Source organism: Salmo salar, chromosome 17 (genome assembly GCF_965601325.2).
Source record: "Salmo salar chromosome 17, fSalSal1, whole genome shotgun sequence".
Classification (NCBI taxonomy): domain Eukaryota; kingdom Metazoa; phylum Chordata; class Actinopteri; order Salmoniformes; family Salmonidae; genus Salmo; species Salmo salar.
Genome location: NC_138307.1, coordinates 83227172 through 83250806, shown reverse-complemented (window position 1 = coordinate 83250806; position 23635 = coordinate 83227172). Strand labels below are relative to the sequence as shown.

General features: G+C 46.5%; 1 protein-coding gene across 1 annotated transcript in view; it reads right to left on the bottom strand.

Annotated features, from left to right (window-relative positions):
- The window catches only part of LOC106576640 (ras-related protein Rap-1b), a 108858-nt gene extending 89423 nt beyond the window's left edge, over nucleotides 1-19435 (bottom strand). Inside the window, 1 exon segment of the mRNA XM_082964264.1 lies at nucleotides 19198-19435. The gene's annotated coding sequence lies outside the window, so the exon portion shown is untranslated.
- Nucleotides 19436-23635: the final 4200 nt, after the last annotated feature.

Sequence of the window (23635 nt, the reverse complement as noted above, 5' to 3'; positions counted from 1 at the left end):
ACCTCAGTGTCAACACGCCAGTCTAACACAGACCTCAGTGTGTCAACACGCCAGTCTAACACAGACCTCAGTGTGTCAACACGCCAGTCTAATGCCAGTCTAACACAGACCTCAGTGTCAACACGCCAGTCTAACACAGACCTCAGTGTGTCAACACGCCAGTCTAACACAGACCTCAGTGTGTCAACACGCCAGTCTAACACAGACCTCAGTGTGTCAACACGCCAGTCTAACACAGACCTCAGTGTGTCAACACGCCAGTCTAACACAGACCTCAGTGTGTCAACACGCCAGTCTAATGCCAGTCTAACACAGACCTCAGTGTGTCAACACGCCAGTCTAACACAGACCTCAGTGTGTCAACACGCCAGTCTAACACAGACCTCAGTGTGTCAACACGCCAGTCTAATGCCAGTCTAACACAGACCTCAGTGTGTCAACAGCAGCACTTTGTTGAATAGCAGCAGGAACAGCCCCCTGCTCCAATATGACTGGAAACGCCACAATCTAGAGGTCTTCTTTGGTCCCGTGGCTTTCCCACCCGACCCAACATGCATAAATACATACAAAATTAAACAGAGACCGGTTCTGAATGGACCAGAGGACAGTCGTGCCGTTCTCAAAGGCCTGTGGAAAAACAGACCCATAACAGGCCCGTGGAAATACAGACCCACAACAGGCCCGTGGAAAAAAACAGACCCATGGAAAAAACAGACCCACAACAGGCCCGTGGAAAAACAGACCCACAACAGGCTCGTGGAAAAACAGACCCACAACAGGCCCGTGGAAAAACAGACCCACAACAGGCCCGTGGAAAAACAGACCCACAACAGGCCCGTGGAAAAACAGACCCACAACAGGCCCGTGGAAAAACAGACCCACGTTCTTTATACCTGATGTTCCTAACACCTACATCATGTTCTTTATACCTGATGTTCCTAACACCTACATCATGTTCTTTATACCTGATGTTCCTAACACCTACATCATGTTCTTTATACCTGATGTTCCTAACACCTACATCATGTTCTTTATACCTGATGTTCCTAACACCTACATCATGTTCTTTATACCTGATGTTCCTAACACCATGTTCTTTATACCTGATGTTCCTAACACCTACATCATGTTCTTTATACCTGATGTTCCTAACACCTACATCATGTTCTTTATACCTGATGTTCCTAACACCTACATCATGTTCTTTATACCTGATGTTCCTAACACCTACATCATGTTCTTTATACCTGATGTTCCTAACACCTACATCATGTTCTTTATACCTGATGTTCCTAACACCTACATCATGTTCTTTATACCTGATGTTCCTAACACCCACATCATGTTCTTTATACCTGATGTTCCTAACACCTACATCATGTTCTTTATACCTGATGTTCCTAACACCTACATCATGTTCTTTATACCTGATGTTCCTAACACCTACATCATGTTCTTTATACCTGATGTTCCTAACACCTACATCATGTTCTTTATACCTGATGTTCCTAACACCTACATCATGTTCTTTATACCTGATGTTCCTAACACCCACACCATGTTCTTTATACCTGATGTTCCTAACACCTACATCATGTTCTTTATACCTGATGTTCCTAACACCTACATCATGTTCTTTATACCTGATGTTCCTAACACCTACATCATGTTCTTTATACCTGATGTTCCTAACACCCACACCATGTTCTTTATACCTGATGTTCCTAACACCTACATCATGTTCTTTATACCTGATGTTCCTAACACCTACATCATGTTCTTTATACCTGATGTTCCTAACACCTACATCATGTTCTTTATACCTGATGTTCCTAACACCTACATCATGTTCTTTATACCTGATGTTCCTAACACCTACATCATGTTCTTTATACCTGATGTTCCTAACACCTACACCATGTTCTTTATACCTGATGTTCCTAACACCTACATCATGTTCTTTATACCTGATGTTCCTAACACCTACATCATGTTCTTTATACCTGATGTTCCTAACACCCACATCATGTTCTTTATACCTGATGTTCCTAACACCCACACCATGTTCTTTATACCTGGCTACTTCTGCTATACAGATAATCATTATTTTGTTAGATTATAAAGGAGTAACACTGGTAAGTGTAAAATATTCCTCCTCACAAAGTTGAAGCGTGGAAGTCAGTTGGAGTGCTGGTGCTCACTGCCTTCACAGGCCTGCAGTAGCTAAAGCCTTCACTGAAGCTGACTAACTTTATAAGGGGAATATCAAAAGGCAGTCAGTCATTGTCGATAGGGAAAATACCAACGGGTTATTATATTGCGGTAGTAAGTTAAGTTTTGACAGACAGACACAGAGACAGAGACAGACAGAATGTAAGAGAGTGAGAGAGTGAGAGAGAGAGAGAGAGAGAGTATGTTACCGAATACCAAGCAAAGCAGGGAGTGTGTGTAAATTTACTGCAGGTGATGTCGTCAGACCGAAGTGACCGTACATGAATAAGTAAAGGATGATTATTCCTCAAATGGTGTGTGTGTCCACTCATCAGTGGCAGTGGGGGGTAACCCTAGCCAGGTAAAACAAGATTATCACTGTAATGGACACGTCACCGCGGTCCGGACCGGTTAACACGTCACCGCGGTCCTGACCGGTTAACACGTCACCGCGGTCCGGACCCGTTAACACGTCACCGCGGTCCTGACCGGTTAACACGTCACCGCGGTCCTGACCGGTTAACACGTCACCGCGGTCCTGACCGGTTAACACGTCACCGCGGTCCGGACCGGTTAACACGTCACCGCGGTCCTGACCCGTTAACACGTCACCGCGGTCCTGACCGGTTAACATGCTACTGTCTTAGCTATACCCTGGTAGACTGGTCTGGTAGCTACTGTCTTAGCTATACCCTGGTAGACTGGTCTGGTAGCTACTGTCTTAGCTATACCCTGGTAGACTGGTCTGGTAGCTACTGTCTTAGCTATACCCTGGTAGACTGGTCTGGTAGCTACTGTCTTAGCTATACCCTGGTAGACTGGTCTGGTAGCTACTGTCTTAGCTATACCCTGGTAGACTGGTCTGGTAGCTACTGTCTTAGTTATACCCTGGTAGACTGGTCTGGTAGCTACTGTCTTTGCTATACCCTGGTAGACTGGTCTGGTAGCTACTGTCTTAGCTATACCCTGGTAGACTGGTCTGGTAGCACACTGAGGGAGACAGGAGCGGTAGAGATACTCTGAATGATCAGCTATGAAAAGCCAACTGACATTTATTCCTGAGGTGCTGACCTGTTGCACCCTTGACAACCACTGTGATTATTATTATTTGACCCTGCTGGTCATCTATGAACATTTGAACATCTTGGCCATGTTCTGTTATAATCTCCACCCGGCACAGCCAGAAGAGGACTGGCCACCCCTCATAGCCTGGTTCCTCTCTAGGTTTCGGCCTTTCTAGGGAGTTTTTCCTAGCCACCGTGCTTCTACACCTGCATTGCTTGCTGTTTGGGGTTTTAGGCTGGGTTTCTGTACAGCACTTTGTGACATCAGCTGATGTAAAAAGAGCTTTATAAATACATTTGATTGATTGATTGACATGTAGAACCTAGATCTCCTTGGCCAGTATCCACAAAGCATCTCAGAGTAGGAGTGCTGATCTAGGAACAACTCCCCTCCTGTCCATATACTCATTCATTAGGATCTAAAAGGCAAAACTGATCCTAGATCAGCATTCCTACTCTGAGACACACCAGGTTATCTAGACTACAGCAGAAGGGAAGGTGTGTTGGTAGCTGGTGGCTAATAGAGCAGCTATCTGGTGTGATCTGAGAAGCCAGTTCTCTTCTCTTCTTCTCTGTGACATTTAGGAGGTTCATTTAGCTACTCTAACAAGGTAACCGCTGCCTCTCAGCCCCACTAACAACCCTCTCTATCAGCCCCATTAGCAGCTAGTGATAAGAGACGTACAATATGGGAGTCAGCTGACCATGGAACACACAGACAGAGACTGTCAGAAATTGCACCCTATTCCCTATATAGGGCACTTATTTTGACCAGGGCCCTGGTGCACTATACAGGAAGTAGGATGCCACTTGGGACACAAGCTGAGACACACATCCAAACCAAGGTGACATGTGACTCCAGCAGAGAGGAGAGAGGCTGGGTGCCCCTCCCTGTTCACCAACAAACCCTTAGTCAGCTCTCAGCACCCATACAAGGACCACAGGATTAAGAGAGCTGTGTTAGAAAAGGCACAGTGTTAACTCTTCCAGAACTTGCCTGCTGGTCCCAGATATGTTTGTGATGTAAACTAGCCTGCTGGTCCCAGATATGTTAGTGCTGTGAACTAGCCTGCTGATCCCAGATCTGTTTGTGATGTAAACTAGCCTGCTGGTCCCAGATATGTTAGTGCTGTGAACTAGCCTGCTGATCCCAGATCTGTTTGTGCTGTAAACTAGCCTGCTGGTCCCAGATATGTTTGTGCTGTGAACTAGCCTGCTGGTCCCAGATATGTTAGTGCTGTGAACTAGCCTGCTGGTCCCAGATCTGTTTGTGCTGTAAACTAGCCTGCTGGTCCCAGATATGTTTGTGCTGTAAACTAGCCTGCTGGTCCCAGTAGCCTGCTGGTCCCAGATCTGTTTGTGCTGTAAACTAGCCTGCTGGTCCCAGATCTGTTAGTGCTGTGAACTAGCCTGCTGGTCCCAGATATGTTTGTGCTGTGAACTAGCCTGCTGGTCCCAGTAGCCTGCTGGTCCCAGATATGTTTGTGATGTAAACTAGCCTGCTGATCCCAGATCTGTTTGTGCTGTAAACTAGCCTGCTGGTCCCAGATATGTTTGTGATGTAAACTAGCCTGCTGGTCCCAGATCTGTTTGTGCTGTGAACTAGCCTGCTGATCCCAGATCTGTTTGTACTGTGAACTAGCCTGCTGGTCCCAGATCTGTTTGTGCTGTGAACTAGCCTGCTGATCCCAGATCTGTTTGTACTGTAAACTAGCCTGCTGGTCCCAGATCTGTTTGTGCTGTGAACTAGCCTGCTGGTCCCAGATCTGTTTGTACTGTAAACTAGCCTGCTGGTCCCAGATCTGTTTGTACTGTAAACTAGCCTGCTGATCCCAGATCTGTTTGTACTGTGAACTAGCCTGCTGGTCCCAGATCTGTTTGTGCTGTAAACTAGCCTGCTGGTCCCAGATATGTTTGTACTGTGTTGACAACTACTATGGACTATCTCACATAACCACCTCCTGCTTTCTTGTCCATCAGCCACATAAGGCCAGGGAGGTTGAAGTACAGACTACACCATTAGAACACAGAACTCTAGAACTAGAACACTAGAACAGAACAAATAGAACACTAGAACCCATTGCATCTAGAGGTAGGACAAATGGTGACTACTGAGGAGAGAAGATAATCACATGACAAGCTGTGACTCTGGGATGGTGACTACTGAGGAGAGAAGATAATCACATGACAAGCTGTGACTCTGGGATGGTGACTACTGAGGAGAGAAGATAATCACATGACAAGCTGTGACTCTGGGATGGTGACTACTGAGGAGAGAAGATAATCACATGACAAGCTGTGACTCTGGGATGGTGACTACTGAGGAGAGAAGATAATCACATGACAAGCTGTGACTCTGGGATGGTGACTACTGAGGAGAGAAGATAATCACATGACAAGCTGTGACTCTGGGATGGTGACTACTGAGGAGAGAAGATAATCACATGACAAGCTGTGACTCTGGGATGGTGATTACTGAGGAGAGAAGATAATCACATGACAAGCTGTGACTGGGATGAGGAGGTACTTCAACAACCAGTATTATCATTACCAGTATTATTCACCTGCTGTGGTCAGTCATCGACCTGGATAAAGATAGCCTGTAAATCCACAGTGAATCACAACTTTAGTTAGGTAAGTGAACCATGGTGAAACCTAGCGAGATTCAGTCAGGATCTGGAGGTTAAAAGGTGGTTTGCGACGACAACGTGAAATGATTTAAAGAAAGCAGATGACCTAGTCGTCACATGATGACACGGCGTTTGTTTAAGAACAGTCAACCACAAGGAAAGAGTCTCTCTCTCTCTCTCTCTCTCTCTCTCTCTCTCTCTCTCTCCAAACATTACCTTTGGCTCTCCTCCACTGGAGTTCTGCTTCCACTCAACACAAGGTTCTGCATCCCAAATGACACCCTATTCCCTACATAGTGCACTCCTTTTGATCAGGGCCCAGAGCACTACGGAGGGATTAGGGTGCCATTTAGGGCCCAAAACAGGACAGGGCCAGCTCAGAGGCTCAGCTCACTCCTCTCCAGGCCTCTCTGGGAAGGTTTATCGTTTCTCATGTCAGTCAAGGCTGGAGGAATGTGTGGAGAGGAGTTGATGAAGGATTTAACATAGTACTACTACTACTACTATGATATCACTTTTAAAGGATGTGTATGAAACAAGAGTCACGGAGAAGGAAACCTTTCAACTTTTCATTCAATTTAAACATTTGATCACCCAAAAATAAGCAATATGAATTTTAAAACTAACAGTTTACAAAATACCTTTGAACATTATGGACGTTTGGCATTCTGAAATAATGGACATGGACATTCATATACAGTAGGTACGGACCTGCCTATTCATTCATATACAGTAGGTACGGACCTGCCTATTCATTCATATACAGCAGGTACGGACCTGCCTATTCATTCATATACAGTAGGTACGGACCTGCCTATTCATTCATATACAGTAGGTACGGACCTGCCTATTCATTCATATACAGCAGGTACGGACCTGCCTATTCATTCATATACAGTAGGTACGGACCTGCCTATTCATTCATATACAGCAGGTACGGACCTGCCTATTCATTCGTATACAGTAGGTACGGACCTGCCTATTCATTCGTATACAGTAGGTACGGACCTGCCTATTCATTCGTATACAGTAGGTACGGACCTGCCTATTCATTCGTATACAGTAGGTACGGACCTGCCTATTCATTCGTATACAGTAGGTACGGACCTGCCTATTCATTCGTATACAGTAGGTACGGACCTGCCTATTCATTCGTATACAGTAGGTACGGACCTGCCTATTCATTCGTATACAGTAGGTACGGACCTGCCTATTCATTCGTATACAGTAGGTACGGACCTGCCTATTCATTCGTATACAGTAGGTACGGACCTGCCTATTCATTCGTATACAGTAGGTACGGACCTGCCTATTCATTCGTATACAGTAGGTACGGACCTGCCTATTCATTCGTATACAGTAGGTACGGACCTGCCTATTCATTCGTATACAGTAGGTACGGACCTGCCTATTCATTCGTATACAGTAGGTACGGACCTGCCTATTCATTCGTATACAGTAGGTACGGACCTGCCTATTCATTCGTATACAGTAGGTACGGACCTGCCTATTCATTCGTATACAGCAGGTAAGGACCTGCCTATTCATTCGTATACAGTAGGTAAGGACCTGCCTATTCATTCGTATACAGTAGGTACGGACCTGCCTATTCATTCATATACAGTAGGTAAGGATCTGCCTATTCATTCATATACAGTAGGTACGGACCTGCCTATTCATTCATATACAGTAGGTAAGGACCTGCCTATTCATTCATATACAGTAGGTACGGACCTGCCTATTCATTCATATACAGTAGGTACGGACCTGCCTATTCATTCATATACAGTAGGTACGGACCTGCCTATTCATTCATATACAGTAGGTACGGACCTGCCTATTCATTCATATACCGTAGGTACGGACCTGCCTATTCATTCATATACAGTAGGTACGGACCTGCCTATTCATTCATATACAGTAGGTACGGACCTGCCTATTCATTCATATACAGTAGGTACGGACCTGCCTATTCATTCATATACAGTAGGTACGGACCTGCCTATTCATTCATATACAGTAGGTACGGACCTGCCTATTCATTCATATACAGTAGGTACGGACCTGCCTATTCATTCATATACAGTAGGTACGGACCTGCCTATTCATTCATATACAGTAGGTACGGACCTGCCTATTCATTCATATACAGTAGGTACGGACCTGCCTATTCATTCATATACAGTAGGTATGGACCTGCCTATTCATTCATATATTGTAGGTACGGACCTGCCTATTCATTCATATACAGTAGGTACGGACCTGCCTATTCATTCATATACAGTAGGTACGGACCTGCCTATTCATTCATATACAGTAGGTACGGACCTGCCTATTCATTCATATACAGTAGGTACGGACCTGCCTATTCATTCATATACAGTAGGTACGGACCTGCCTATTCATTCATATACAGTAGGTACGGACCTGCCTATTCATTCATATACAGTAGGTATGGACCTGCCTATTCATTCATATACAGTAGGTACGGACCTGCCTATTCATTCGTATACAGTGATTCTGATTCTGGAAACATCTCTATTTTAAGCATCCACGTGACAGGCCTATGTGATCAACGGCTAATTGCGCATCACATGTGCAACATTGATCATTCATGCACAGTGGGGGAGCTAAATTACTGGTCATAATTTTACCTAGCCTACTTTGTTGAATAATAATCCCTCAGGCCGTCAGTTGGGTACGGCAGGTATAGCAGACGCCATAACCTAGCTCAAGACAAAACATTTCAAGTAAGCTACAAAAGAAAGTTGTTTAAAATCATTCCAATCCTGATTAAAATACAACGTCTGTTTAGCGTATTGGGCTGTCTGGCTTTAGGAGCATGCGGAGCGTCGCTCCGAGAGAAGCTGCCAGTCTGCATGTCGTTCTCTCACTTTAAGAAAGCAGAGAGCAGAGACAAGTGCCAGACAGTTTGCTTTTGCCGGTCAGTCGTTTAGGCAGAGCGCCGATTGCTTTGAATTTGATGTGGGCATTTGAACTGGTCCTTGTAGGCCTCACTGACAGCTGGGTTATACACCGGCTACTTGTCACATTGACGTCAGCATAGGCAACGTGTCCCTATAGGCTAGCGGAAGATGGACTTTAGGGGAAGCTTCTTCTAATTTGTCAAAATTACCAATAATTACTGGTGCCGATACAGTAATAGACTCACCAGAGAGCATGATTTAGCCACAGAGGATCATTAACTTTAAAAAAAATGAGTTTTGGATTGTTTTAAGCTGCTATTTGTCCAGTACATAACGAACAGATGATCGTTTAGTTGCAGCTCAGTGAAAAGCTGTTATAATAGTCCTAGGGCTGTCGCAATATTTAAAAAAAATACATATCGTAAGAAAAACATCATTTAGAAAGAAAATGGCTACTGCTGAAAAGAGAACACAAATAAAATACTAAATCTTTCTCCTTCATCAAAATGGTCAATTCCTCAGTTGAGCGAACAGTAGCCTATCTTATTGGTACCAGCGGAGGGCACACACATCCACGGTCTGTCATCGGATCAGTACCACTGGAACGTTGGCTTTTGGACAATAATTCTTTCCTCCAGGCTATACGGACGTCATGTTTTACCATTTGTATCTCTCCTTTTCGTAGGCCTAGATTAGATGGCTGCATTCAAAGAAAAAAAAAGGTTGTTTTAACAGATTTTTCCCATGCTAAGAAAGGAGAAGAAACATCTCTGATAAAGCCTACTCTGTGTCACTACTCCCTCCTCTGTGTCACTACTCCCTCCTCTGTGTCACTACTCCCTCCTCTGTGTCACTACTCCCCTCTCTGTGTCACTACTCCCCTCTCTGTGTCACTACTCCCTCCTCTGTGTCACTACTCCCCTCTCTGTGTCACTACTCCCCTCTCTGTGTCACTACTCCCCTCTCTGTGTCACTACTCCCCTCTCTGTGTCACTACTCCCCTCTCTGTGTCACTACTCCCTCCTCTGTGTCACTACTCCCCTCTCTGTGTCACTACTCCCTCCTCTGTGTCACTACTCCCTCCTCTGTGTCACTACTCCCTCCTCTGTGTCACTACTCCCTCCTCTGTGTCACTACTCCCTCCTCTGTGTCACTACTCCCTCCTCTGTGTCACTACTCCCCTCTCTGTGTCACTACTCCCCTCTCTGTGTCACTACTCCCTCCTCTGTGTCACTACTCCCTCCTCTGTGTCACTACTCCCTCCTCTGTGTCACTACTCCCTCCTCTGTGTCACTACTCCCTCCTCTGTGTCACTACTCCCTCCTCTGTGTCACTACTCCCCTCTCTGTGTCACTACTCCCTCCTCTGTGTCACTACTCCCTCCTCTGTGTCACTACTCCCTCCTCTGTGTCACTACTCCCTCCTCTGTGTCACTACTCCCTCCTCTGTGTCACTACTCCCTCCTCTGTGTCACTACTCCCTCCTCTGTGTCACTACTCCCTCCTCTGTGTCACTACTCCCTCCTCTCTGTCACTACTCTCTCTGTCACTACTGGCTCAGGCATGCATTGTTCAGAACTGTCCGTTTTGCTAATATTTAGCCTAAGTTATGACTATGCAATCTACTCATCACATTAGGAGTAGTAGCCCATCTTACATTAGTCTTCAAATGGGATGATAGATGTACGCAATCCTCCATTCTAAAAAAAGGGTGACATTTGATGGTGAACAAATAGCTTGAAAGTCAGGCGTCACCTGTGGATGTGGTCATTTGAGGTGGTCCTTGTTGTGACTTGATGGCATGTATTATGCATATTATTTCCCGTTGCACTGTGTGCGCCGTTCCACAAGTAAATGAGTACATTTATGATGAGGGTGAGTAGTGGTTGACATTGTATATGCCGTTCCACAGACCTTTACACCTTATATTGATCATTAATGGTTGAAATCATTTTAGTTCATTTTTGCTGGTTTCCAAATAGCATCTTAGAGTTTTTAAATTGTCTAGAAACGCAGGTAAATGAACTCATATAGACCCACTGTAACATGACAGCCAGCCAAAAGGTAGGCTACCTGTTCTACTACTTTATTAAAATGGCCGTAGCATTTCTGTTGTCAATACTGCGACTACAATACAGTAGTCTACTAGTAGCCTAGGAGTAGCCTACAGTAGCCTAGGAGTAGCCTACAATAGCTTAAGAGTAGCCTACAATAGCCTAAGAGTAGCCTACAGTAGCCTAGGAGTAGCCTACAGTAGCCTAGGAGTAGCCTACAATAGCCTAGGAGTATCCTACAATAGCCTAGGAGTAGCCTACAGTAGCCTAGGAGTAGCCTACAGTAGCCTAGGAGTAGCCTAGGAGTAGCCTACAATAGCCTAAGAGTAGCCTACAGTAGCCTAGGAGTAGCCTACAGTAGCTTAGGAGTAGCCTACAATAGCCTAGGAGTATCCTACAATAGCCTAGGAGTAGCCTACAGTAGCCTAGGAGTAGCCTACAGTAGCCTAGGAGTAGCCTACAGTAGCCTAGGAGTAGCCTACAGTAGCCTAGGAGTAGCTTAGGAGTAGCTACAGTAGCCTAGGAGTAGCTACAGTAGTTTAGGAGTAGCCTAGGAGTAGCTACAGTAGCCTAGGAGTAGCTACAATAGCCTAGGAGTAGCCTACAGTAGCCTAGGAGTAGCTTACAGTAGCCTAGGAGTAGCTTAGGAGTAGCTACAGTAGCCTAGGAGTAGCTACAGTAGTTTAGGAGTAGCCTAGGAGTAGCTACAGTAGCCTAGGAGTAGCTACAATAGCCTAGGAGTAGCCTACAGTAGCCTAGGAGTAGCCTACAGTAGCCTAGGAGTAACCTACAGTAGCCTAGGAGTAGCTACAGTAGCCTAGGAGTAGCTACAGTAGCCTAGGAGTAGACAATTGGCTGTGGTGCTGAAATGTGGATACAAGGGCACTATTACAAGCGGCACCCAGCCCATCAATCAGGAGAATATCACATTTGATTTCCATGTCCACCAGCTTTGTACAGCTTCTGTAAATCGACATATCTGCATCTAGCTATTCATTACAGTAGCTATCCAGCTATTTACAGTTTCTGTAAATCGACATATCTGCATCTAGCTATTCATTATAGTAGCTATCTAGCTAGCTACAGTTTCTGTAGTCGACATAGCTGCATCTAGCTATTCATTACAGTAGCTATCTGCAGTTTCTGTAATCGACATATCTGTATCTAGTTATTCATTACAGTAGCTATCTAGCTAGCTAGCTAGAGCTTTATTTACTTTTTTAGAAACAGCCTGTGTTTTAAGAGGTGGAAAATGCACGTACCTAAAGCTCCGGTGCCCAGTGGTCCCCAACATCCCCTGATCAATCCATCCCTGCCTCTCATAACTTACATTACAAAATGACTTGACATGACAGCGGTTATGGTCGGCATGTTTCAGTGGTGAATAGGTCTATACACGTACCTTGCAAATCACCGTGTCATCTATTTATCACTATGGACATCGGCATCTGTACCTGATCTAAAACATTGTGACGTGTCATTGGACTATTGTGTCCGAACATTTTGTTGGAAAATAATTCCATAGGATAGCTACATTATGTAAAAACGCTGTGTCAGTTTACTCTGTGGTTCGCCCACAGTGATGTCACAGAGCAATTGATAGAAATCCAACTGTTTTTCAGAATGTCTCTGAAAAATACACATTAAAAATGTAATTATATTACTATTGGTTGTGAATATGCAACTGGGTGGTTGGTGAGTTGTTTTGTAACAGTTATTTGCCCTGTTAAAATGTTTCATATACACCCTTTAAGTCCACTGTAATACTTCTGCTCTATAACATGATAACAATAACAAGTCCACTGTGTCCCACTCTATAGGGAATAGGCTTCCATTTGGGGCGTATTCTCGCCCCACACATCTGGAATGGATGTTTCTCCCTGCTGTCCCTGTGTTTCAGGGGGGGGGGGGGAGGAGGGAAGTAGGGAATGAGAGAAGGAAGGAAGGAGATGAATAGGGCTGAATTAAGACAGGACAGTTTGTAAAATCTCTTTCTAGTCTTCTCAGGATAAACATATATTTTCTTCTAGGAGTTATTTTATGAGCTAGGAGTACAAAGGGCTTGAGTGAATTAGCTAAACCATAGGACTGCTGAGACAAATGTACTGCTTCATTAAACCATAGGACTGGTGAATTTCATAAAAAAATAAAAAGTGAAACTAAAAAGTTATCCGTTTTAGATAAAACTATACTAAATATATTCACGTCACCAAATAATTGATTAAAACACACTGTTCTGCAATGAAGGTTTACAGTAGCCTCAGTAGCACTCTGTAGGGTAGCACCATGGTGTAGCCGGAGGACAGCTAGCTTCCGTCTTCCTCTGGGTACATTGACTTCAATACAAAACCTAGGAGACTCATGGTTCTCACCCCCTTCCATAGACTTACACATTAATTATGACAACTTCCTGAGGACATCCTCCAACCTATCAGAGATCTTGCTGCATGAACTGACAAGTTGTCCACCTAATCAAAGGATCGGAGAATGAATCTAGTACTGAAAGCATAAGTTACAGCTAGCTAGCACTGCAGTGCATCAAATGTGGAGAGTAGTTGACCTGTGTGCATCTACGTTTATAAACTTTCATTCATAGGTTACATGTTTTTGTCAGATATCTTTGCTGAAGAAAGTCACCACCACTCGATATGATTGGTCATATAAAAACCTTGGGACCCAAAATGCATAATGAGTGTTCTACTGTAACTCCCCCTGGTGGTGGTCTGGAGCAACTGACGCCATGACGCTGGGTACCTCTCAACATGCTGACCAGACCGGACACGTCGCAGGCACGAGCGTTACAAAATAAATGTAGAAATCCATGTTATTCAATTATTGCGCCAATGAGCGTCTGCGTTGCCAAGGTCTAAAATAGAAGTCATTCCTATTTCTGATGCAGATCGCGCTGCAAGTCCTGCCTCTCCCATCTCCTCATTGGTTTATAGAAGCAGGTACCCACGTGCCTGTCCTCGGGGACCAGTCCAGACGTCTCTAAGGGAGGTGTCATTTATCACCAGCAGTCAATAAGTCAGACAGTCAGTCAATAGAGTCAGTCAATCAGTCAGACAGTCAGTCATTTGCTCTATCTGACAGCCAGCCTAGCACCATACTGCTCTGCATAAAGGCTATACTCCCCCAGGACTCCTTCCTTCCCCAACACTGCCTGCCTGCCTGGCTGGCTGGCTGACTAGCTGACTGGCTGTGTGCTCTGGCGACATCCTAATACGCTAATACACCTCACTGCAAACATTCAGCTGCCAATACGCTGCTTAGCACAATCAGACAGGAGACATCCGACACTAGATCTGCAGTTCCAAATGGCACCCTATTCCTCCATAGGGCCCTGGACAAAAGTAGTGCACTACCCCATAGGGCTCCTGGTTAAAAGTAGTGCACTACAGAGGGAATAGGGTGCCATTTGAGAAGTAGACTAGATGTCAAGACTCCTTAGGCTAACGGACATCTCTGGACTAACAAAGCCAGCTTGGAGGATCAGACCGGAAAGCAGTTCATATAATGACTCTGGGTGTTAGGTTAGGTTATCAAATCATATTTTATTTATCACATGTGCCGAATACAACAGGTGTAGACCTTTTCGTGAAATAACCCACAATGCAGTTAAGAAAATAAGGTTAAAAAAATATTTACTAAATAAACGAACACAATAAAATAACAATAACGAAGCTCTCTATATATATATGGGTGTACCGGTACTGAGTCAATATCGGGGTACAGGTTAGTCAAGATAATTGAGGTAATATGTTCATTTGTATTTTTATTTAAACTTTATTTAACTATAGGCAAGTCAGTTAAAGAACAAATTGTTATTTACAATGACGGCATACCAAAAGACAAAAAGGCCTTCTGCGTGGAAGGGGCTGGGATTAAAAATATAGGACATAACACATATAACGACAAGAGATACAGAGTAGCAGGGTCTCTACGACCCACTACCTCAGAACAGAACAGCAGGGTCACTACGACCCACTACCTCAGAACAGAACAGCAGGGTCACTACGACCCACTACCTCAGAACAGAACAGCAGGGTCACTACGACCCACTACCTCAGAACAGAACAGCAGGGTCACTACGACCCACTACCTCAGAACAGAACAGCAGGGTCACTACGACCCACTACCTCAGAACAGAACAGCAGGGTCTCTACGACCCACTACCTCAGAACAGAACAGCAGGGTCACTACGACCCACTACCTCAGAACAGAACAGCAGGGTCACTACGACCCACTACCTCAGAACAGAACAGCAGGGTCACTACGACCCACTACCTCAGAACAGAACAGCAGGGTCACTACGACCCACTACCTCAGAACAGAACAGCAGGGTCACTACGACCCACTACCTCAGAACAGAACAGCAGGGTCACTACGACCCACTACCTCAGAACAGAACAGCAGGGTCACTACGACCCACTACCTCAGAACAGAACAGCAGGGTCACTACGACCCACTACCACAGAACAGAACAGCAGGGTCTCTACGACCCACTACCTCAGAACAGAACAGCAGGGTCACTACGACCCACTACCTCAGAACAGAACAGCAGGGTCTCTACGACCCACTACCTCAGAACAGAACAGCAGGGTCTCTACGACCCACTACCTCAGAACAGAACAGCAGGGTCTCTACGACCCACTACCTCAGAACAGAACAGCAGGGTCTCTACGACCCACTACCTCAGAACAGAACAGCAGGGTCACTACGACCCACTACCTCAGAACAGCAGGGTCTCTAAGACCCACTCACACAGAACCCCACCACACACACACACACACACACACACACACACACACACACACACACACACACACACACACACACACACACACACACACACAGCTAAAGGTGCAGCTTTTAAATCAGTGGATATGGATGCTGCTGCACCTCTCTGACAGCACCACTTGAGGTTTAAAGTTAATAGCTGGGAAAATGGCAGAGCACATCAGCCTGGCTGGCTATCACAACAAATGGAACCTGGAAGAGAACCAGGGGCTTGTCTGACTGAATCACAACCTTTTCCCTCTATAGTGTATGGGCCCGGGTCAAATGTAGTGCGCTATATATGGAATAGGGTTCTATTTGGGACGCACGCTGAAACAAGTGTTCCTTGGCAAATGGGACCTTATTCCCTATATAGTGTACCACTGGTCAGATATATATTCTATGTTGCTGTGCCCTGGTACTTTTGACCAGAGCCTTACGGTCCTTGGTCAAAAGTAGTGCACTATATAGGGAATAGGGTTGGAGTTCCATTTGGGACTTAGCCTGAAACAAGGGTCCACAGCACAGCAACATAGAATATATATATCTGACCAGTGGTGCCACTGCCTTGTCCCTGGTCTGTCACATACAGGAAACTACTGCCTTGTCCCTGGTCTGTCACATACAGGAAACTACTGCCTTGTCCCTGGTCTGTCACATACAGGAAACTACTGCCTTGTCCCTGGTCTGTCACATACAGGAAACTACTGCCTTGTCCCTGGTCTGTCACATACAGGAAACTACTGCCTTGTCCCTGGTCTGTCACATACAGGAAACTACTGCCTTGTCCCTGGTCTGTCACATACAGGAAACTACTGCCTTGTCCCTGGTCTGTCACATACAGGAAACTACTGCCTTGTCCCTGGTCTGTCACATACAGGAAACTACTGCCTTGTCCCTGGTCTGACACATACAGGAAACTACTGCCTTGTCCCTGGTCTGTCACATACAGGAAACTACTGCCTTGTCCCTGGTCTGACACATACAGGAAACTACTGCCTTGTCCCTGGTCTGTCACATACAGGAAACTACTGCCTTGTCCCTGGTCTGTCACATACAGGAAACTACTGCCTTGTCCCTGGTCTGTCACATACAGGAAACTACTGCCTTGTCCCTGGTCTGTCACATACAGGAAACTACTGCCTTGTCCCTGGTCTGTCACATACAGGAAACTACTGCCTTGTCCCTGGTCTGTCACATACAGGAAACTACTGCCTTGTCCCTGGTCTGTCACATACAGGAAACTACTGCCTTGTCCCTGGTCTGTCACATACAGGAAACTACTGCCTTGTCCCTGGTCTGTCACATACAGGAAACTACTGCCTTGTCCCTGGTCTGTCACATACAGGAAACTACTGCCTTGTCCCTGGTCTGTCACATACAGGAAACTACTGCCTTGTCCCTGGTCTGTCACATACAGGAAACTACTGCCTTGTCCCTGGTCTGTCACATACAGGAAACTACTGCCTTGTCCCTGGTCTGTCACATACAGGAAACTACTGCCTTGTCCCTGGTCTGTCACATACAGGAAACTACTGCCTTGTCCCTGGTCTGTCACATACAGGAAACTACTGCCTTGTCCCTGGTCTGTCACATACAGGAAACTACTGCCTTGTCCCTGGTCTGTCACATACAGGAAACTACTGCCTTGTCCCTGGTCTGTCACATACAGGAAACTACTGCCTTGTCCCTGGTCTGTCACATACAGGAAACTACTGCCTTGTCCCTGGTCTGTCACATACAGGAAACTACTGCCTTGTCCCTGGTCTGTCACATACAGGAAACTACTGCCTTGTCCCTGGTCTGTCACATACAGGAAACTACTGCCTTGTCCCTGGTCTGTCACATACAGGAAACTACTGCCTTGTCCCTGGTCTGTCACATACAGGAAACTAGTGGAAACTAGGAAACATTCCCATAGGTTAAGAGATATTCTCTGGACTCCTCATAGGAAAAGTATCATCATCACTATGGTCTTTCTAATATTAAGCCTTAGTCATAACATTATTCAACTGTTAGAAACCATTACACTGTTAGTACACACACACACACACACACACACACACACACACACACACACACACACACACACACACACACACACACACACACACACAGTTATAAACTAAGTGAAAAACATAAGAATCCATTTCAAACATTGAACATATTCCCTGCATACAGACAGTAGTGAACAGTAGAGAGAATGTACAGCTGACTAGAGGTCATTAAAAGTAGGAACTAAATAAAACACATTAAACAAACAAGCTCTTTAAGTCCTGTAGCTCTCTCTCTCTCCCTCCTCTCTTTCTTTCTCCCTCCCCCTCTCCCTGAGCAGAGTTCCACATCCTCTTACCAATAACTGACAGCAGAATGAGTGATACTTGTTCAGGGTAGTTCAAACTGTGTCCTAACTCACGTGTTTTATTATAATCAATCTATAACTGTGAGGACAAACTAAATTCACATAAGAGACAACAGTTAGTTACTTTTACAAGTGTTCGTTGTGATATTTCTTCATTTCTTTCTTTTTACTTTGTGGATGATGTGTGTATTGTTTAGTATTACTAGGTATTAGTGCACTGTTGGAGCTGGGAACGAGCATTTCGCTGCACCTGCAAATCTGTGTACGGCACAAATAAACCTTGATTTGATCGCAGTCTATAGTTTACAGAGAGTAGAAATCTGAAATATTTTCTAATGAATGATTTCAGAAAATCTCACTATTAAAATTAATATCAAATATGGATATAACATGCTGTCGATCTAGGCCTATAGTCCACACGTTTCATAATGGTGAAGAATATAAGATAATATGCCAATTGAGTGTCGTTTCGGTTCCGTTGAAGTAAGATGGAACCAGCACCCAGTTGTGTCCCTCCCCATCGACAGATTCACTAGTGAACTAGGCGGGGCCCCTATCTAACGCATTTACAACTGGCTGCTGCTTTCAGAGCACAAAACCGTACAAAACTAACACGAATAGATTACAAATGATATCTCAAATTGCGCATTTGATAACCGCTTGAATAATTCCAGGCGTCCTATTATGATAATTGATAAGAATTCAGTGTCCCAGAGAACGTGTCTAATTCTAGACAATCGAATAACTTTTCCATTTCCGTTGTAACTTCAACCCCGTCACGGGGAGGATATCGGCCAAAACGCTCTTCTTTTTGTATCCAACCGGGCGACCGAGGACTGTCGCTGGATACAAACCGCGGAGAATGCCGCGTTCTGCATTATGCATGACAATAAATACATTCATTGTCTGACAAAACATTATGAGTTGGATTGTTTCACTCTCTGCTCCGCCATATTCTAGGCATTTGACCTGCGCTTCCGCAAACCGTGTGTTGTGCATCCCCAGAAACCGGTCTCCCGTTTTCATTTGCAATAATGGATCATTCTACCTCAAAACCTGGCATCATGTGCGCCTATTTCGCATTATCCCGAGCGGCCGAAAACGCCGCAAACATGGCACACATAGTAACAAAATCTCAGCCAATAGAAAAGTGTGTAGATACGGTACTTACAGTTATCCTCCGTAGCTCCGATCTGTTAGCGCCTCCAGTCGCTCGGTCTGTTGCTTCTCTCTGGGTGAGGTTTTGCGTTTTCTCATGACGCTGCAGCCTCGTTTTGAGACGAGCTCAGCTATCGCAGCAGCTGTAGCATAGCCTAGTGTATACATTTAGCAATACATTATTTCATACCAATAATATCTGACTGACAAACAATACAATGCACTATAGGAAGCCTACCCCAGCATTCAGTGGAGGCTCCTCAAGGGGAGGACCATCCTCCTCTGGGAATTTAATAAAACATTTAAATAGTAAATCATTTTTATTAAAAAGCTATCCTTTTTAGATAAAACTATACTAAATATATTCACTAAACCAAATAAATGATTAAAATACACTATTTTGCTATGAAGGTTTACATTAACTAGGACTTGACTAGTTTTAAAAAACAAGGCTAAATTAGCCTCAACAGCACTCTGTAGGGTAACATCAGATGACAGCTAGCTGCCATCCTTCCATCTGGGTACATTGACTTCAATACAAAGCCTATATTTTTACATTTTAGCAGTCACTCTTACACAGAGCAACTTACTGTAGTGAGTACATACATTTTCATACTGGTCACCCGTGGTAATTAAACCCATAACCCTGGCTTTACAAGCACAATGCTCTACCAACTGAGCTACACAGGACCTTGGAGGCTCATGGTCTCACCCCCTTCCATAGACCTGCACAGTAATTATGACAACTTCCGGATGAAGGAGAAGCAAGAGAGAGAGAGCTAGCTATATTGTGTTGTATTTTATTTCAGTTTGACTGGGTTGAGGAGTGGGGAGGTTGGGAGGTTGGGGTGAGGAGAGGGGGATGGGGTGAGGAGGGGGAGGTTGGGGTGAGGAGAGGGGGATGGGGTGAGGAGGGAGGAGGTTGGGGTGAGGAGAGGGGGAGGTTGGGGTGAGGAGAGAGGGATGGGGTGAGGAGGGGGGAGGTTGGGGTGAGGAGAGGAGAGGGGGATGGGTTGAGGAGGGAGGAGGTTGGGGTGAGGAGAAGGGGATGGGGTGAGGAGAGGGGGATGGGGTGAGGAGGGTGGAGGTTGGGAGGTTGGGGTGAGGAGAGGGGGATGGGGTGAGGAGGGGGAGGTTGGGGTGAGGAGAGGGGGATGGGGTGAGGAGGGAGGAGGTTGGGGTGAGGAGAGGGGGAGGTTGGGGTGAGGAGAGAGGGATGGGGTGAGGAGGGGGGAGGTTGCGGTGAGGAGAGGAGAGGGGGATGGGTTGAGGAGGGAGGAGGTTGGGGTGAGGAGGGAGGAGGTTGGGGTGAGGAGAAGGGGATGGGGTGAGGAGAGGGGGAGGTTGGGGTGAGGAGAGGGGGATGGGGTGAGGAGAGGGGGATGGGGTGAGGAGAGGGGGATGGGGTGAGGAGGGTGGAGGTTGGGTTAAGAGAAGGGGATGGGGTGAGGAGGGAGGAGGTTGGGGTGAGGAGAGGGGGAGGTTGGGGTGAGGAGAGGGGGATGGGGTGAGGAGAGGGGGAGGTTGGGGTGAGGAGAGGGGGATGGGGTGAGGAGAGGGGGATGGGTTGAGGAGGGTGGAGGTTGGGGTGAGGAGGGTGGAGGTTGGGGTGAGGAGGGAGGAGGTTGGGGTGAGGAGAGGGGGAGGTTGGGGTGAGGAGAAGGGGATGGGGTGAGGAGAAGGGGATGGGGTGAGGAGAGGGGGAGGTTGGGGTGAGGAGAAGGGGATGGGGTGAGGAGGGAGGAGGTTGGGGTGAGGAGAGGGGGATGGGGTGAGGAGAGGAGAAGGGGATGGGGTGAGGAGAGGGGGAGGTTGGGATGAGGAGAGGGGGAGGTTGGGGTGAGGAGAAGGGGATGGGGTGAGGAGAAGGGGATGGGGTGAGGAGGGTGGAGGTTGGGATGAGGAGAGGGGGAGGTTGGGGTGAGGAGAAGGGGATGGGGTGAGGAGAAGGGGATGGGGTGAGGAGGGTGGAGGGGGAGGCTGGGTTAAACAGCTGTTCATCTTTCTGAAATGTCCCAGTAATTTGACATGTGAAGTAACAATGTGTGCAGAGAAGCTGACCCTGTCGGCTGCAGCGACAGACCACCAGATGAACGCCTCATCAAAGCAAAACCACAAGTGTAGTTTAGCCAAATTCAATCATCACGCTAGATTAGCGCGGTTCATACAGTGACATGCCCACTGTTTTCCTCCAACACGGTTTGAACAGCCGAGTGTGTTACAGGACATAGGGGTCACAGTCACGCCGTGAAGAAGACAGTGTTGTGTGTACAACTAGTCACCGGTGTGACCGTCAGGGTGGTCACCTCTCCAGAGGGACAGACGCCACATCACGACTCCCTCCCAAATGGCATCCTATTCCCTATATATAATGCAGTATTTCTGACCTGAGTCCTACGGGGAATAGGGTGTGATTGGTGATGTTGCTGATGGCTGAGCAGAACAGAGGGCTGGAGGGAGTGGGCTCACATTCCTACTGAAGGAGAAGCATACTTGGCATTCCTACTGCAGTCGGTCAGTTAGTCAGTCTCTCTCAATGAGCCGTTTGATTTCCACTGGGCTTTCAGCCTTACATGTTAGTCATTTAGCAGACGCTCTTATCCAGAGAGACTTACGGGAGCAATTAGAGTTAAGTGACTTGCTCAAGGGCACATCGGTAGGTTTTTCAACTAGTCGGCTCTGGGATTCAAACCAGCGAGAGAGAGAGAGAGAGAGAGAGAGAGAGAGAGAGAGAGTGAGAGAGAGAGAGAGAGAAAGATGCAATTGCGCTCTGTGAGACAGGGCCACCTTCACTCAGCTGGAAGTTACTGGCAGAGAGCTGGGATTTGGTTGTTTGAAGAAAAGTGTGTTGAAGACATGCAGGGGAAGAGTGGCGTCAGAGTGCTGGTGTCAGACCAGGGTTGTGCTTCTGGCACGGTACATTCAGGACAGGCAGCTACTAACCCTACTGCTGATCGTCAAGACCATCTCATTCACCAGCATATAAAGCTCCAGGCCTCAGGATCTCTGAATACCTCTCTCTCTCAGTACATGCTGAAACATGCAGAGGGTAGTGTGTCTATCAAGGGAAATACTCTAGAAACCTTCTACTGCTCTGCTATACAATCAGGAATTCTGGACACATATAGTGGATTATCACACAGGAAACCAAATAGAAAATATTGATACAACAAACTAAAATTGAACATAGGGTTGACAATGACCATAGGAGTTGGCTATACACCACAAACAGATCTGGGACCAGCCTAGAGCTGTAGCATATGGCTAATCAGGTGGAATATCACCAGGAGCAGTGCCAATACAGCATAGCTCTCTGTCCTCTACCACCTCCTCCTCAACAGGAAAGATACAGCAGGAACTCTTGTCATGGTGTCTTAGAGGACCGCTAGAAACACATGGGGGCATTTTCTATTCTTAGTAATGTCTTCCTTCTGGGGCGGAGCCTAGCTCTCTCTCTCTTCTCTTGTCTTCCTTCTGGGGCGGAGCCTAGCTCTCTCTCTCTTCTCTTGTCTTCCTTCTGGGGCGGAGCCTAGCTCTCTCTCTCTTCTCTTGTCTTCCTTCTGGGGCGGAGCCTAGCTCTCTCTCTCTTCTCTTGTCTTCCTTCTGGGGAGGAGCCTAGCTCTCTCTCTTCTCTTGTCTTCCTTCTGGGGCGGAGCTGAGCTCTCTCTCTTCTCTTGTCTTCCTTCTGGGGTGGAGCCTAGCTCTCTCTCTCTTCTCTTGTCTTCCTTCTGGGGCGGAGCCTAGCTCTCTCTCTCTTCTCTTGTCTTCCTTCTGGGGCGGAGCTGAGCTCTCTCTCTTCTCTTGTCTTCCTTCTGGGGCGGAGCCTAGCTCTCTCTCTTCTCTTGTCTTCCTTCTGGGGCGGAGCCTAGCTCCCTCTCTTCTCTTGTCTTCCTTCTGGGGCGGAGCTGAGCTCTCTCTCTTCTCTTGTCTTCCTTCTGGGGCGGAGCCTAGCTCCCTCTCTTCTCTTGTCTTCCTTCTGGGGCGGAGCCTAGCTCTCTCTCTTCTCTTGTCTTCCTTCTGGGGCGGAGCCTAGCTCTCTCTCTCTTCTCTTGTCTTCCTTCTGGGGCGGAGCTGAGCTCTCTCTCTTCTCTTGTCTTCCTTCTGGGGCGGAGCCTAGCTCTCTCTCTTCTCTTGTCTTCCTTCTGGGGCGGAGCCTAGCTCTCTCTCTCTTCTCTTGTCTTCCTTCTGGGGCGGAGCTGAGCTCTCTCTCTTCTCTTGTCTTCCTTCTGGGGCGGAGCCTAGCTCTCTCTCTTCTCTTGTCTTCCTTCTGGGGCGGAGCCTAGCTCTCTCTCTTCTCTTGTCTTCCTTCTGGGGCGGAGCCTAGCTCTCTCTCTTCTCTTGTCTTCCTTCTGGGGCGGAGCTGAGCTCTCTCTCTCTTCTCTTGTCTTCCTTCTGGGGCGGAGCCTAGCTCTCTCTCTCTTCTCTTGTCTTCCTTCTGGGGCGGAGCCTAG